Genomic DNA, 14,364 nt, shown 5'->3' on the forward strand with positions numbered 1-14,364 from the left:
ATTCTTATAATATGCATTTTAAAATATGTAGAACTATACATGTAAAGTATAATCTTAACTATGTTAAAATATATGTGTATAGACCAATAGAAAAAAATGGTAAGGACATATATAAAAATAGAAAGTATTAGTTTACTGCAATATGTTAGAATTATGTATACTTTTATACCCTATGCTATAGTTTTCTGAAAGTTTCCAAATTTTCTACAATGATCACATGTAATTTTTATAATTTTTTTCTTTTAGAAAAGTAAAGAAAGGAGCTTCCTCAGCATTCTATTTAACTTTAGCCAAAAATTTGACTTTATTAACTTAAAAAAAGCAACATGTTGTAGGAATAATGTGGACTTTCTTGAGTTTTACACATTCATAAGTAGATGGTCTGTGTCTCGTGCCTTTGTTGGTTTTCTGTGAGCTGTGGTTTCTGGGAAGTGAGCAGCTCTCATTCCTGTAACTCTTGTAATCCAGTCATTCATGTGCCTCCTTCATGAGGATTCAGTACGGCTGTGGTGCTGTTGTCCCTTTGATAGGAACTCTAACTCTGTGTAAAGCCCCAAAGGTCTGTTACTTATTTTTATTTTATATTGTACTATATTTTGTTTACAGTGTTGTGTTTGTGTATAGCAAAGTGGTACAGTCATTCATATATATATATGTGTATATATATATATATATATATATGAATTAACAAAAGCAGTTCCCGTCTTTTGATGGGGTGCTCATAGTTTATAACATAAATGGCATTATTTTGAGAGAGGGATAACTTAGGTATGGCACTGGGTTTTTTTTCTTTTTGCAGCTTGAGGCAGTTGTAAAATAACTTAATGTGGCTTTTTACAACTGTGTAGTATTTTTTCATTTGGTGAAATTTTAACTGTTGATGTTTTTGGCATTGTGCTTTGTATTTTAATAAAATTGTTTTTTTATTATTAAAAAAAAAACAGTGACTAGAAGAAGAGCATCAGTAACGTATTGTGTGAAGTGACTATTCAAACCACTATTCATATACTCTGGATGACAATAATCTTTGGCGAGCTCCCAGGAGTTTGTTTTCATGCCAGTAAGAATAAAAGTTTCAAGGGTCACGACCAATTACTTAAATTCTCTAGTCAGAATCTGCCCTTATTATTATCATTACTATTTCTATTAAAGAAGTAATATAATAATTAATAGGAGGTAGAGAAGGAAGAAGAGGGGAAAAAAATCAAACTTCCCTCCAAAGACTATAAGTAATATACAACTTGATTTACACATGTTTGTATAGGTTTAGAAAATTCTATTGTTTCCAGAGCTGGATGGATGAGTTTTTTTTGGTCTGTCTTTTGTTTTTAGCTTTGTCACTCTTAGTTACTTTGGGTCCTCTGGTTTCCAGAACCCAGGACAAAGAAGTAAGTACAGACAGATTTAACATTTTATACTCTGATCCACAGTGATAGTGATATTGACCCTTTTTAAGGAAAGTGATACCTGAATTGGGAGAACTAGCTGTAGGTACCTTCAGGAGGCTGAAACTATTCTAGAGCTATCCTGAGCTATGGACCACACTTTGTAAGATCAGGGAAGTGGTGGGACTAGAGGGCCTTGTTTGTACACACATATACAACATTAACTCCCAAATGAACCTGAAGCTGTAAGGCAGCCTCTGGTAGTGGACCCTATGGCATCTGTTTAGGGTCAAAATCAACTACTTGGGTTAGCTCCTTATCTGAAACTATTCAGTGTGGTGAATGAAAATGGGAGTTTGACACCAGTACAGATCCCAAGAGAATAACTTTGCTGGGATTTGAATAACTCAGTAATAGCATTTAATAATCAAAATAGCACCAGGGCTAAGTTTTTCTGGCAGCTGATCTAGTTTAATAAATGTTTATATAGCATTTTATAAATTACCAAGTAATATCACATATATAATTTCATTTAATTCTTTAAAAAATCTAGTAAAGCATTATTATATTCATTTTAGAGGTGAATTAAGAGAAGTTTAAACAGGGTAAACTACCCAAGATCACATATTTTACAGATGGCTAAGACAGGACTGAAATTTAGATCTTAGAACTTCAATCATTACTACAATGGCAATAGCTACATACCCTTCACATACTGCTCTTCCTCTGTTCTAACATTTAAAAAAGCAACAAGGTGAGTCCTCAAAAAATTAAAGATAGAATTACCATAAAATCCAGCAATTTCACTTCTAGGTATATATTCAAAAGAAACAGTAGCAGAAACTTGAACAGGTAACTTGTGTGCCTATTTTTATAGTGGCATTATTCACAATAGTCACAAAGTGGAAGTAACCCAAGTATCCATTGACAGCTGAAGGGGTAAACAAAATGTGGTACATACATATAGGAATATTATTCAGCCTTAAAAAAGAAGGAAATTCTTACATATGATATCCATACACATATGGATGAAACTTGAAGGGATTATGAAATAAGTGAAAACAGCTGAAACAAGCCAGCTACAAAAGGACAAACATCATATGATTTCACTTATTTGAGGTAATTAGAGTATTCAAAATTATAATTATCAAAAAGTAGAATGGTGGTTGTCATGGGCTGGGAAAAGGGAGGAATAGGAAGTTATTTTTTAACGAGTATGTAGTTTCAGTTTGGGGTGATAAAATAGTTTTGGAGATGGAAGGTAGTGACAGTTGCAAAACAACGTAAATGTATTTAGTGTCACTGAACTGTGCAGTTAAACATGATTAAAATGGTAAGTCTTATGTGTTACCACCGCCACAAAAAACTACAGAGAACGGCTGTCATCAACAGTTAGCACATGTATTTTTCCTCCCTAGGTCCTTGCCAGTAGCCCAAGAGAAGTGATACATGCTCATCAAGACTCTTTTTACTTCTGTATTCCAGGAAGAAAGAGGCTGAACACATAGTATGCTAAGTTTGAAAGCCTGTTGATACTGACAGTCTTAGCTACTGCAGCAGCTTAACATAAGTTAACTAACGTCTCATTGATGGCCAATTGAGAGAAAGGTGTATCAGCTGACTTGATTTCTCCCTTTAATGCTTGAGTTACTCATATATCTTATTGTGCAATTCCATTCTGGATGGTTCCTAAGGCATAGGGTCTACTCAACCATAATTTGATGCAATTAGATTCTGGAAACGAAAGTAAAAATTCTGTTATGTAAGTTTCCAGTAATAATTGCCCTTCCTTACTCCCATTTTACTATAAACATAAACACTAAAAAATAGCCAGCAAATCTGAAGAGAATCAAATAATAATGACAGATTGAGATGGACAAGGAATTAGTGTATTTATTTATTTATTGAAATATAGTTGCTGTAAATGTTATATCAGTTACAAGCGTAGAATAAGTGGTTTGCAATTTTTAAAGATTATACTCCATTTATAGTTACTATAATATATTGGCTATATTCTCTGTGTTGTACAACACATGCTTGTAGCTTATTTTATATCTAATAGCTTGTACTTCCTTACCCCTATATTGCCCCTTCCTTCCTTCCTCTCCCCACTAGTAACCTTTACTTTGTTCTCCACATCTGTGAGTCTGCTGCTTTTTTGTTATATTCACTGGTTTATTTTAGACTCCATATATAAAAATGATATCACACAGTATCTTTCTTTGTCTGACTTATTTCACTTAGCATATATAGTGTGTTAGTAGCTTCGTTGTGTCCGACTCTTTGCATGGACTGTAGCCTGCCAGGCTCCTCTGTCCATGAAATTCTCCAGGTAAGAATACTGGAGTGGGTAGCCACCCTTCTCAATGGGATCTTCCTGACCCAGGGGTCGAACTGGGGTCTCCTGCATTGTAGGCTGATTCTTTACTGCCTGAGCCACTGGGAAAGCCCCTTCACTTAGCATAATATCCTCCAAGTCCATCCACATTGCTGCAAAAGGCAAAACTTCATACTTTTTTTTATGGATGAGTAGCAGTCCATTGTGTGTGTATGTGTGTGTGTGTATGTAATGTCTTTATCCATTCATCTGTTGATGGACACTTAGATTGGTTCCATATTCTGGCAATTATAAATAATGCTGCCATGAACACTGGGGTGCATGTATCTTTTTTCATTAGTGTTTTCGCTTTTTTGGATACATGCCCAGGAGTGGAATTGCTGGGTTATATGGTAGTCCTATTTTTAGTTTTCTGTGAAAGTTTCATACTGCTTTCTGCACTGGCTGTACCAATTTACATTCTCACCAACAGTGTAGGTGGAGGTTCCCTGTTCTCTACACCCTATAAGTGAGTTATTTAAATGCCACAATCTACCCAAGGTTCACTAGGCTACAAAATAATACACAGATCCTATTTTAAGAATTCTGTAGTGCTAGTGTAAGGCTTGGAGAAGGCAATGGCAAGCCATTCCAGTACTCTTGCCTAGAAAATCCCATGGATGGAGGAGCCTGGTAGGCTGCAGTCCGTGGGGTTGCTAAGGGTCGGACACGACTGAGCGACTTCACTTTCACTTTTCGCTTTCACACATTGGAGAAGGAAATGGCAACCCACTCCAGTGTTCTTGCCTGGAGAATCCCAGGGACAGGGCAGCCTGGTGGGCTGCCGTCTATGGGGTCACACGGAGTCGGACACGACTGAAGTGACTTAGCAGCAGCAGCAGCAACAGCAGCGTAAGGCTTGTCCAGCATAATTTGGAAAACGTTTATACTGAGATTGAGCTTTATTTCTGACAAGTGTCTAGTTTCTGATACAAAGAATGATTTGCTGCATCTTAAACATGGTGGGCTTTTTCTTATTTCTATGCCTTTGCAAATAATGTTGCCTTAGACAGGAATATTTTTTTCCTTCTCCTTTTCTGTGCCTAGTGAATCTTTAGTTCAGTCGTTCAGTCATGTCTGACTCTTTGCGACCCCATGAACCACAGCACGCCAGGCCTCCCTGTCCATCACCAACTCCCGGAGTTCACTCAAACTCATGTCATCGAGTCAGTGATGCCATCCAGCCATCTCATTCTCTGTCGTCCCCTTCTCCTCCTGCCCCCAATCCTTCCCAGCATCAGAGTCTTTTCCAGTGAGTCAACTCGTCGCATGAGGTGGCCAAAGTATTGGAGTTTCAGCTTTAGCATCAGTCCTTCCAATGAACACCCCTAAGTTTCAGCTCAGATATGTCTTTGGTCTTCTGCCTCTAAATAAGGAAAAAAGGTTTGTTACTGGTTTATCTATTCATTCATCATCAAACACTGGGACCCGACTATATGCTAAACACTGGGGACAAAAAGACTAGTAAGGCCTAGCTGATTTCCTCAAGGAATTCACATGTAATATGTGAGAAAGGGAAACATGGAAAAAATAAAAATATGACTACAATATAGTATACAGTATGGGCAGTGACAATATATCATCAGGGTAATATGGGAGGTATACAGAAAAAATGAGCTCCTTACTGCAAAATTCAGGCTTAAATTGAAGAAAGTAGGGAAAACTACAAGGCCATTCAGGTATGACCTAAATCAAATCCCTTATGATTGGAGGTGACTAGACAGAGCAGAGAAGGAAATGGCAACCCACTCCAGTGTTTTTGCCTGGAGAATCCCAGGGACTGGGGAGCCTGGTGGGCTTCCATCTATGGGGTCGCACAGAGTCGGACACGACTGAAGCGACTTAGCAGTAGCAGACAGAGCGGATGGAGGTCCATAACAATATACAGGAGGCAGTGACCAAAACCATTCCAAAGAAAAAGAAATGTAAGAAGGCAAAGTGGTTGTCTGAGGGGGCTTTGCCAATAGCTGAGGAAGGAAGAGAAGTAGGAGACAAAGGAGAAAGGGAAAGATAAACCCAGCTGAATGCAGAGTTTCAGAGAATAGCAGAGATAAGAAGGCCTTCTTAAATGAACAATACAAAGAAATAGAGGAAAACGACAAAATGGGTAAGATTAGATGTAACAGAAGCAGAAGAGACTAAGATGAGATGGCGACAATACACAAAAGAACTAAAGCTATGGCAAACCTAGACACAGTATTAAAAAGCAGAGACATCACTTTGCCAACAAAGGTCCATATAGTCAAAGCTATGGCTTTTCCAGTAGTTATGTACAGATTTGAGAGCTGGTCTGTTAAGAAGGCTGAGCGCCAAAGAATTGACGCTTTCAAACTGTGGTGCTCAAGAAGACTCTGGAGAGTGCCTTGGACAGCAAAGAGATCAAACCCCTCATTCTTAAAGGAAATTAACCCTGAATATTCACTGGAAGGATTGCTGCTGAAGCTCCAATACTTTAGCCACCTGATGTGAAGAGTCAACTCACTGGAAAAGACTCTGATGCTGGGAAAGACTAAAGACAAAAGAAGGGGGCGGCAGAGGATGAGATGGTTAGATGGCATTACCAACTCAAAAGACATGAATTTGAGCAAACTCTGGGAGATAGTGGAGGACAGAGGAGCCTGTCATGCTACAGTCCATGAGGTTGCAGAGTCTGACGTGACTTAGTGACAACAACATTAGGAAAAAACTACCTAACCAACAATTTGTGGAACATCAAGAAAATCTCCCTAGATGAGATGATACCTATGCTGAGTTTTAAAGTTTTAAGTACAAACGAAGTAGGAGAAGAGTGGGGGGCATTTTCGACAACAGAAGTGGGATCAAGGGAATTTAAACTTAATCTTATGAAAATGGGAATCCAATGAAGGATTTTAAGCAAAGTAATAACTTCAAGTTAACCTCCCAGCAGCATTTAAATCTCTTCAGAGATAACGGAACTTTTAAGGAATAGTACTTTTTAATAGAACTTTTAAGTGCCTAGTGACAAGATATAGAATGGTTTGGAGGGATTATACACAGTCTTCATATTTTTCAAACATTTGTATCCATCTGTTATGGTACACTTTCCACATTACATTAGGTTGTTTGTGAAGCTATTATATCTTGACTTCTTCATTAAGTTGTTAATTCCTTGTTTTCACAGCATAACTCAACCCATCATTGTATCCCCAGTACCAAGCACGGTGCTTGGTACTTAAAAGGCACTTAGTGAGTGTTTGCTGAATGACTGAGTCAATGAATGAGTACATTCATGATTAGGACTAAGGAGGGAAATGTTGGATAAATAGAGAAAAGAGTCATATCAATCAAATATTAATACAAACAACTTCAGCCAAAGAATACATAAAATAGAGAAGGACATCTTGCTTTTACTTTCATTATTCCCCATTTAGACTCTTTTAAGCAAATCTTTTTGTATAATGGATGCTTACCTCCACGATTACAGTCATGACTTCCCTAAACCTGGACATTTTCCTTTTGCTATCAATAAATGTCCATCATCTATTTCAAGACTTCATTAAAGATATAGTTTCTCCTTGATGCCCCTCTGAATACGACTCTGTACATTCAGTTAGTAGTATATCAGCAAGGACTTGCAAAATTGTGTGTAAGAGTTCTCAGGGTGATGAGTGTGGGAAGCGTGCATTTGGTTTCTTAAGTTTCTGAAGACACAGAACTGTATTTTTTCTTTCCTTTATGTCTAATCAAAACAATAAATACAGGTTATATTCAAAATAACTTTTAGCAGCCTAAACTTCCAGGAGTCTTTGCTATTATTTAAATTCTGTTCTTCTTAAAAGGGAAGGATAAATCCAAGAGAAATGAAAACATGTGCTGTGTTTAGTTGCTCAGTTGTGTACAACTCTTTGTGACCCCATGGCCTGTAGCTTGCTAGGCTCCTCTGTCTGTGGGGATTCTCCAGGCATGAATACTAGAGTGGGTTGCCATGCTCTCCTCCAGGGGATCTTCCCAACCCAAGGATCAAACCCAGGTCTCATGCATTGCAGGAGGATTCTTTACCATATGAGCCATGAGGAAACCCCATGAATACTGTAGTGGGTAGCCAAACCCTTCTCCAGGTGATCTTTCTGACCCAGGAATTGAACCAGAGTCAATTGAAGGCAGATTCTTTACCAGTTGAGCTACCAGAGAAGGCCAATGAAAACATATGTCCAGGCAAAAACTTGTAAACAAACATTAATTGCAGCATTATTCATTAATACTCAAAAGATGGAAACAATCCAACAATTCATCAATTGATGAATGAATAAATAAAAGTGATGTATATTGGATTAACCAAAAAGTTCATTCAGAAAAACCCAGGAAAGCTCGTATTATAATTCCAGTCCAAGTCCAAAGGCCTACAAACCAAGGGGATTAATGGATAAAAACCAAATACATACAATGAAATATTATTTGGCCACAAAAAGGAGTGAGGTAATAACGGAAACCATAAAGCATTGCTGAAAGAAATTATAAAGAAGATACAAATAAATGGAAAGACATTCTTTGTTTAGGAATTTAAAGACATAATATTCTTAGCGCCCATGCTACCTGAAGTCACTTATAGATTCAATGTAATCTCATTAAAATGCAAACAGCGTTTTTTTCAGAAATAGAAAAATTCATCCTAAAATTCATATGCAATTCCAAAAGAATATATCCAGATGAGATTAGTATTTGAATTGGTGAGATAAATAAAATATATCACCCTCCCCATGTGGGTGGCTTTATTCTATCCACTGAGCATTTGAATAGAACAAAAGGTGGAGAAAAAAATGGTCCCTTTTGCTTCCTGCCTGCAGGAATGTTGACTTGGGATGTTGGTCTTCTCCTGCCCTTGGATGGGTTTTATCCATTAACTCCCTTGGTTTGCAGGCCTTTGGACATGGAATGGAATTATAACACCAACTTTCCTGGGTCTCCAGCTTGCAGACGGCAAATCATGGGACTTCCCAGCCTCCATAATCATGTGACTCAATTCTTCATAATAAATCTCTTCCTATATATATTCTATTGGTTCTGTTTTTCCGGAGAGCCCTGTCTAATACAAATGGAATAGAATAGAGAGCACAGAAATAAACACTCATGTATATGGTCAAATGACTTTTGACAGGGGTGTCAAGACCACTCAATGGGGAAAGGATAGTTTTAAAAAAATGATGTTGGGAAAACTGGATAGCCACATTTGAAAGAATGAAGCTGGATTCTTATCTTCTACCATATACAAAACTTAAGTCAAAAAGGATTAAAGACCTAAATGTAAAAGCTACAACTATGAGTGAGGTTTGGAAGGCTCCCTGGTTTGGAAGGATTCCACATGCTACTGGGCATCTAAGGCCTTGCACCACAACTACTGAGCCCACGTGCTGCAACTACTGAAGCCCATGTGCCTAGAGCCTGTGTTCTGCTACAAAAGAAGCTACCACAATGAGAAGCCCAAGCACCACAATGAAGAGGAGCACCCACCTGCTGCAGCTAGAGAAAGCCCATGCAAAGCAATGAAGACCCAGTGCAGCCAAAAATAAATAAATAGTAAAAAAAAGGAATTGTACACCATGATCAAGTGGGATTTACCCCAAGGATGCGAGGATTTTTCACTATCTGCATATCAATGTGATATATCACATTAAGAAATTGAAAAATAAAAACCACACGATCATCTTAATAAATGCAGAAAAAAGCTTTTGATATATTTCACCATCCATTTATAATAAAATCTCTCCAGAAAGTGGGCATAGAGGGAACATACCTCAACATGATAAAGGTCATCAATGACAAACCCATAGGTAACATCATATTCAATGGTGAAAAGTTGAAAGCATTTTCTCTACAATCAGGAATAAGACAAGGATGACCATTCTGGCTAATTTTATTCAACATAGCTTTGGAAGTTCGAGCTATAGTAATCAGAGAAAAAAAGAGATAGAAGGAATCCAAATTGGGAAAAAAGTAAAAATGTCATTGTTTGCAGATGACATGATGCTATACATAGAAAATCCGAAAGATGCTTCTAGAAAACGATTAGAGTTCATCAACAGACTCAGTATAGCTGCTGGATACAAAATTAATACACAGATTTTTTTTCATTTCTCTATGCTGGAAAAGACTGATGCTGGGAGGGATTGGGGGCAGGAGGAGAAGGGGACAACAGAGAATGAGATGGCTGGATGGCATCACTGACTCGATGGACATGAGTTTGAGTGAACTCCGGGAGTTGGTGATGGACAGGGAGGCCTGGCATGCTGTGATTCATGGGGTTGCAAAGAGTCAGACATGACTGAGCGACTGAACTGAACTGATGCTAACAGTAAAAGATCAGAAAGAGAAATGAAGGAAACAATCGCATTTATCACTACATCAAAAAGAACAACAACAAAAATACCAAGGAATAAACCTACCTAAGCAGGCAAGAGATCTATACTCTGAAAACTATTAGATGCTTAAGAAAGAAATTAAAGATGACACAAATGGAAGATATTAATATACTGTATTCTTGGGCTGGAAGAATCAATATTGTTAAAATTATCATACTACTCAAGCAATCTATGGATTCAATGCAATCCCTATCAAATTAACCAATGACATTTTTCACACAACTAGAACAAAAAATTTTAGAATTTGTATGTAAACACAAAAGACTCTGAATAGCCAAAACAATCTTGAGAAAGAATGAAGCTAAAAGTTCAATCCACAATCCCTTACTTCAGACTATATTACAAAGTGGCAATAATCAAAACAGTATGGTACTGGCACAAAAACAGACTTATAGACCAATGGAATAGGACAGAAAGCCCCCAAACCGATGCACTTATGGTCTATTAATCTACCACAAAGGAGGCAAGGATAATGGAGAAAAGACAGTTCTTCAATAAGTGGTGTGGGGAAAGCTAGACAGCCACGTGTAAAATAATGGAATTAGAACATTCTCTAACATCATATACATATATAAAAATTGAGAAGGAACTGACAACCCACTCCAGTATTCTTGCTTGGAGAATCCCATGGACAGAGGAGCCTGGAGGATTAGACTCCTTGGGGTCATAAAGACCTAGACACGACTGAGAGACTAGCCCACATATACAAAAATAAATTCAAAATAGATAAAAGACCTAAATGTAAGATTGGATATCATAAAACTCCTAGAGGAAAACATAGGCAGAACGCTCTTTGTCATAAGTCACAATATATGTGTGTGTGGGATCTGTCTTCTAGAGTAATGAAAATAAAAAGAAAAATAAACAAATGGGACCTAACTATATTTAAAAGCTTTTGCACAGCAAAAGTAAATCATAAACAAAACAAAAAGTCAACTTATGAACTGGGAGAAAATGTTTGCAAACAATGCTACTGACAAGGGATTAGTTTCCAAAACAAACAGCTCACACAGCTTTAATATATATAAACTGAACAACTCAATTAAAAATTGGGAAGAAGACCTAAACACACATTTCTTCAAAGAAGACATACAAATGGCCAACAGGCACATGAAATGATGCTCAACATCACTAATTATTAGAGAAATAAATAGCAAAACTACAATGAGGTATCACCTCACACCAGTCAGAATGGCCATCATTAAAAATCTACAATCTCCATACTGTAAAGAGTGTGGAGAAAAAGGAACCCTCCTATGCTGTTGGTGGGAATGTAAATCGGTATAGCCACTGTGGAGAACAGTACAGAGGTTCCTTAAAATAAGAGTTATCATATAATTCTCCAATTCCACTCCTGGGCATTTATCCACATAAAACTAATTCGAAAAGACATGCACCCTAATGTTCATAGTCAAGACATGGAAGCAACCTAAATGTTCATCCACAGATAAATGGATAATGAAATTGTGTGTGTGTGTGTGTGTGTGTATAAAATGTAACAGTACACAGCCTTAAAAAAGATTGAGATGATGCCATTTGCATCACTTGTAACATGAATGGACCTAGAGATTATCACCTTAAGTGAAGTACATCATTCAGAGAAAGAGATATATCATATAACATCACTTATAAAAATACTGCTCTAAAATGATACAAATGAACTTATTTACAAAACAGAAATAGACTCAAAGATATAGAAAGCAAATATATGGTTACCAAAGAGGATAGCCTGTCGGGGGAGAGGATAGCTGGTCGGGGGAGAGATAAATTAGGAGTTTGGGATTAATATATTTACACTACTATATATAAAATAGGTAATCAACAAAGAGTTACTATATAGCTCAGAAAACGCTACTCAATATCTTGTAATAATCTATAATGGAAAAGAATCTGAAGAAGAACACACACACATATAACTGAATATATATGTATACATATAAAGAATCACTGTGCTGTGCACTTGAGACAATAGAACAGTGCATATTAACGAAAATTAAAAAAATTTAAAAACTGGGAAAGGATTTGAATAGATATTTCTCCAAAGATGATGAATGAACTGCTAATAAGCATATGAAAAGATGCTCAACACCACTAATTATCAGAAAAATGCAAATCAAAACTACAATGAGATATCACTGCACACCCATTAATTGGTTACTATCAAAAAATCAACTGCTGATTTGAATTCTTACGTAGTACTGGTAGGATTGTAGAATAGTGCAGCCAGTATGGAAAAGAGAAAAAATTTCCTCAGAAAATTAAAAACATAAGTACCATATAAATCCATCAATCTCACTTCTGAGTATATATCCAAAAGAATTGAAAGCAGGGTCTTGAAGAGATATATGCACATCCATGTTCACAGTAGTGCTATTCATAATAGTCAAGAATTGGAAGTGTTCCAAATGTCCATCAACAGATGAATGGATTAACAAATGTGGTGTATATATCTAAATACTATCACATGGCACAACATGGATAGACCTTGAGGACATTGCTGCTGCTACTGCTGCTGCTGCTGCTGCTAAGTCACTTCAGTCGTGTCCGACTCTGTGTGACCCCATAGACGGAAGCCCACAAGGCTCTCCTGTCCCTGAGATTCTCCAGGCAAGAACACTGGAGTGGGTTGCCATTTCCTTCTCCAATGTGTGAAAGTGAAAAGTGAAAGTGAAGTCGCTCAGTCGCATCCGACCCTTAGCGACCCCATGGACTTCAGCCCACCAGGCTCCTCCATCCATGGGATTTTCTAGGCAAGAGTACTGGAGTGGCTTGCCATTGCCTTCTCCGTTGAGGACATTAAGCTAAGGGAAATAAGCCAGCCATAAAAAGACAAATACTGCTGACTCAACTTATATACCATATCTAAAGTAGTCAAATTCTTAGAAATAAAAAGTAAAATGGTGGTTACCAGGGGCTGGATGAGGAGGAAAAAGGGAATTGTTTAATGGGGAAAGAGTTTCAGACATCCTGTATGAGAAAATTTTGGAGATATGTTTCACAACAATGTGAATGTACTTAATGCCACTTAGTTGTTGCAATGATAATTTGTTAATTTAATTAACTTAATAATGTTAAGATGATACATTTTATGTTTTTTACTACAATAATTTTTAAAGAAGGAATGAGATACTGATACATGTTACAACATGGATAAACTTTGAAAATATTGTGCTAGGTAGAAAACACCCGTAATAAAAGACCACATATTATTATAATCCCATTATGCGAATGTTCAGAATACATAAACCTATAGAGATATAAGTAGTTTAGTGGTTGCTTAAGACTGGATGGTGGACTAGGGGGATAGGAGAAGGATGATAGCTAAAGATGGTGGAGATTCTTTTTGAAGTGATAATATGTTCTAAAACTGACGTGATGATGGCTATACATATCTGTGAATAAACTAAAAACCTTTGAACTATATAATTTATGTGGGTGAATTACATGGTATATGAATCATATTTCAATAAAGCTGTTATTTTTTAAAGGACAAGAATAAGAGATTTTTAAAAGAAGAATATTTCTCTCATTTTAACATATATAATTATATTAGAAGAGTCAAGAAAAATCATATTTGAAGTACACATATACCATCTGGTCTTTACAGATCTTTGAACTATCTTGGAAAGAAAAATAAAACATTTCCTCTGGAAAGAAAGAACAGCTTCGTGCTTAAGGTTATCAGCATAAATCTAATAACAGAAAATCAGCCAATTTTTATTTTGTATACTAAGTATAAGGAATTCTATCTTTAAGATAAATTAGATCTCTATTAGATTAGTTCTGCTTCTGGAGTTGATATCAAGTTAACTTACCAGCAATATTTAAGTCTCTTCAAAGAGAAAAACATGTATTACCCCAAGTTTCTTTTTTCCCTAAAAGCCTAAGGCAAGGGAAAGGATTTGACGAGAAATATGCAATTGATTGGAAAATGGTAAGGGCTTCCAGTTAGCATCAAATATAAGAGAGCTGAAGGATAAATGTAAATACACACCAGCAAGTATATCAATATATATCAGTAGGATTCATGGATCAGGCAATGGCTAGCTCTTCCAAGCAGTCATTATTAGGTTTCATTCAATGTCTCACCAGATGATCAATTTGCGAACTTACAGAGTATGTAGTAGTGCTGCAAAATACTTTATTACTTGGAGCTGTCTCTCTTGCTTACATTTAAATACTGTCAAGGATTTTTTTTTAAGTCAAGGATCTTAAACCATCTCTT

At 36.8% G+C, this 14,364-nt stretch overlaps 1 protein-coding gene across 5 annotated transcripts in view; it reads right to left on the reverse strand.

Annotated features, from left to right (window-relative positions):
• Window positions 1-14,364, reverse strand: part of GPHN (gephyrin) — a 546,447-nt gene that overhangs the window by 98,163 nt on the left and 433,920 nt on the right. The window lies entirely within an intron of this gene.

This window comes from Moschus berezovskii, chromosome 9 (genome assembly GCF_049115385.1).
Source record: "Moschus berezovskii isolate FMDL1 chromosome 9, NW_MosBer_1.0, whole genome shotgun sequence".
In the NCBI taxonomy this organism is placed as follows: Eukaryota; Metazoa; Chordata; class Mammalia; order Artiodactyla; family Moschidae; genus Moschus; species Moschus berezovskii.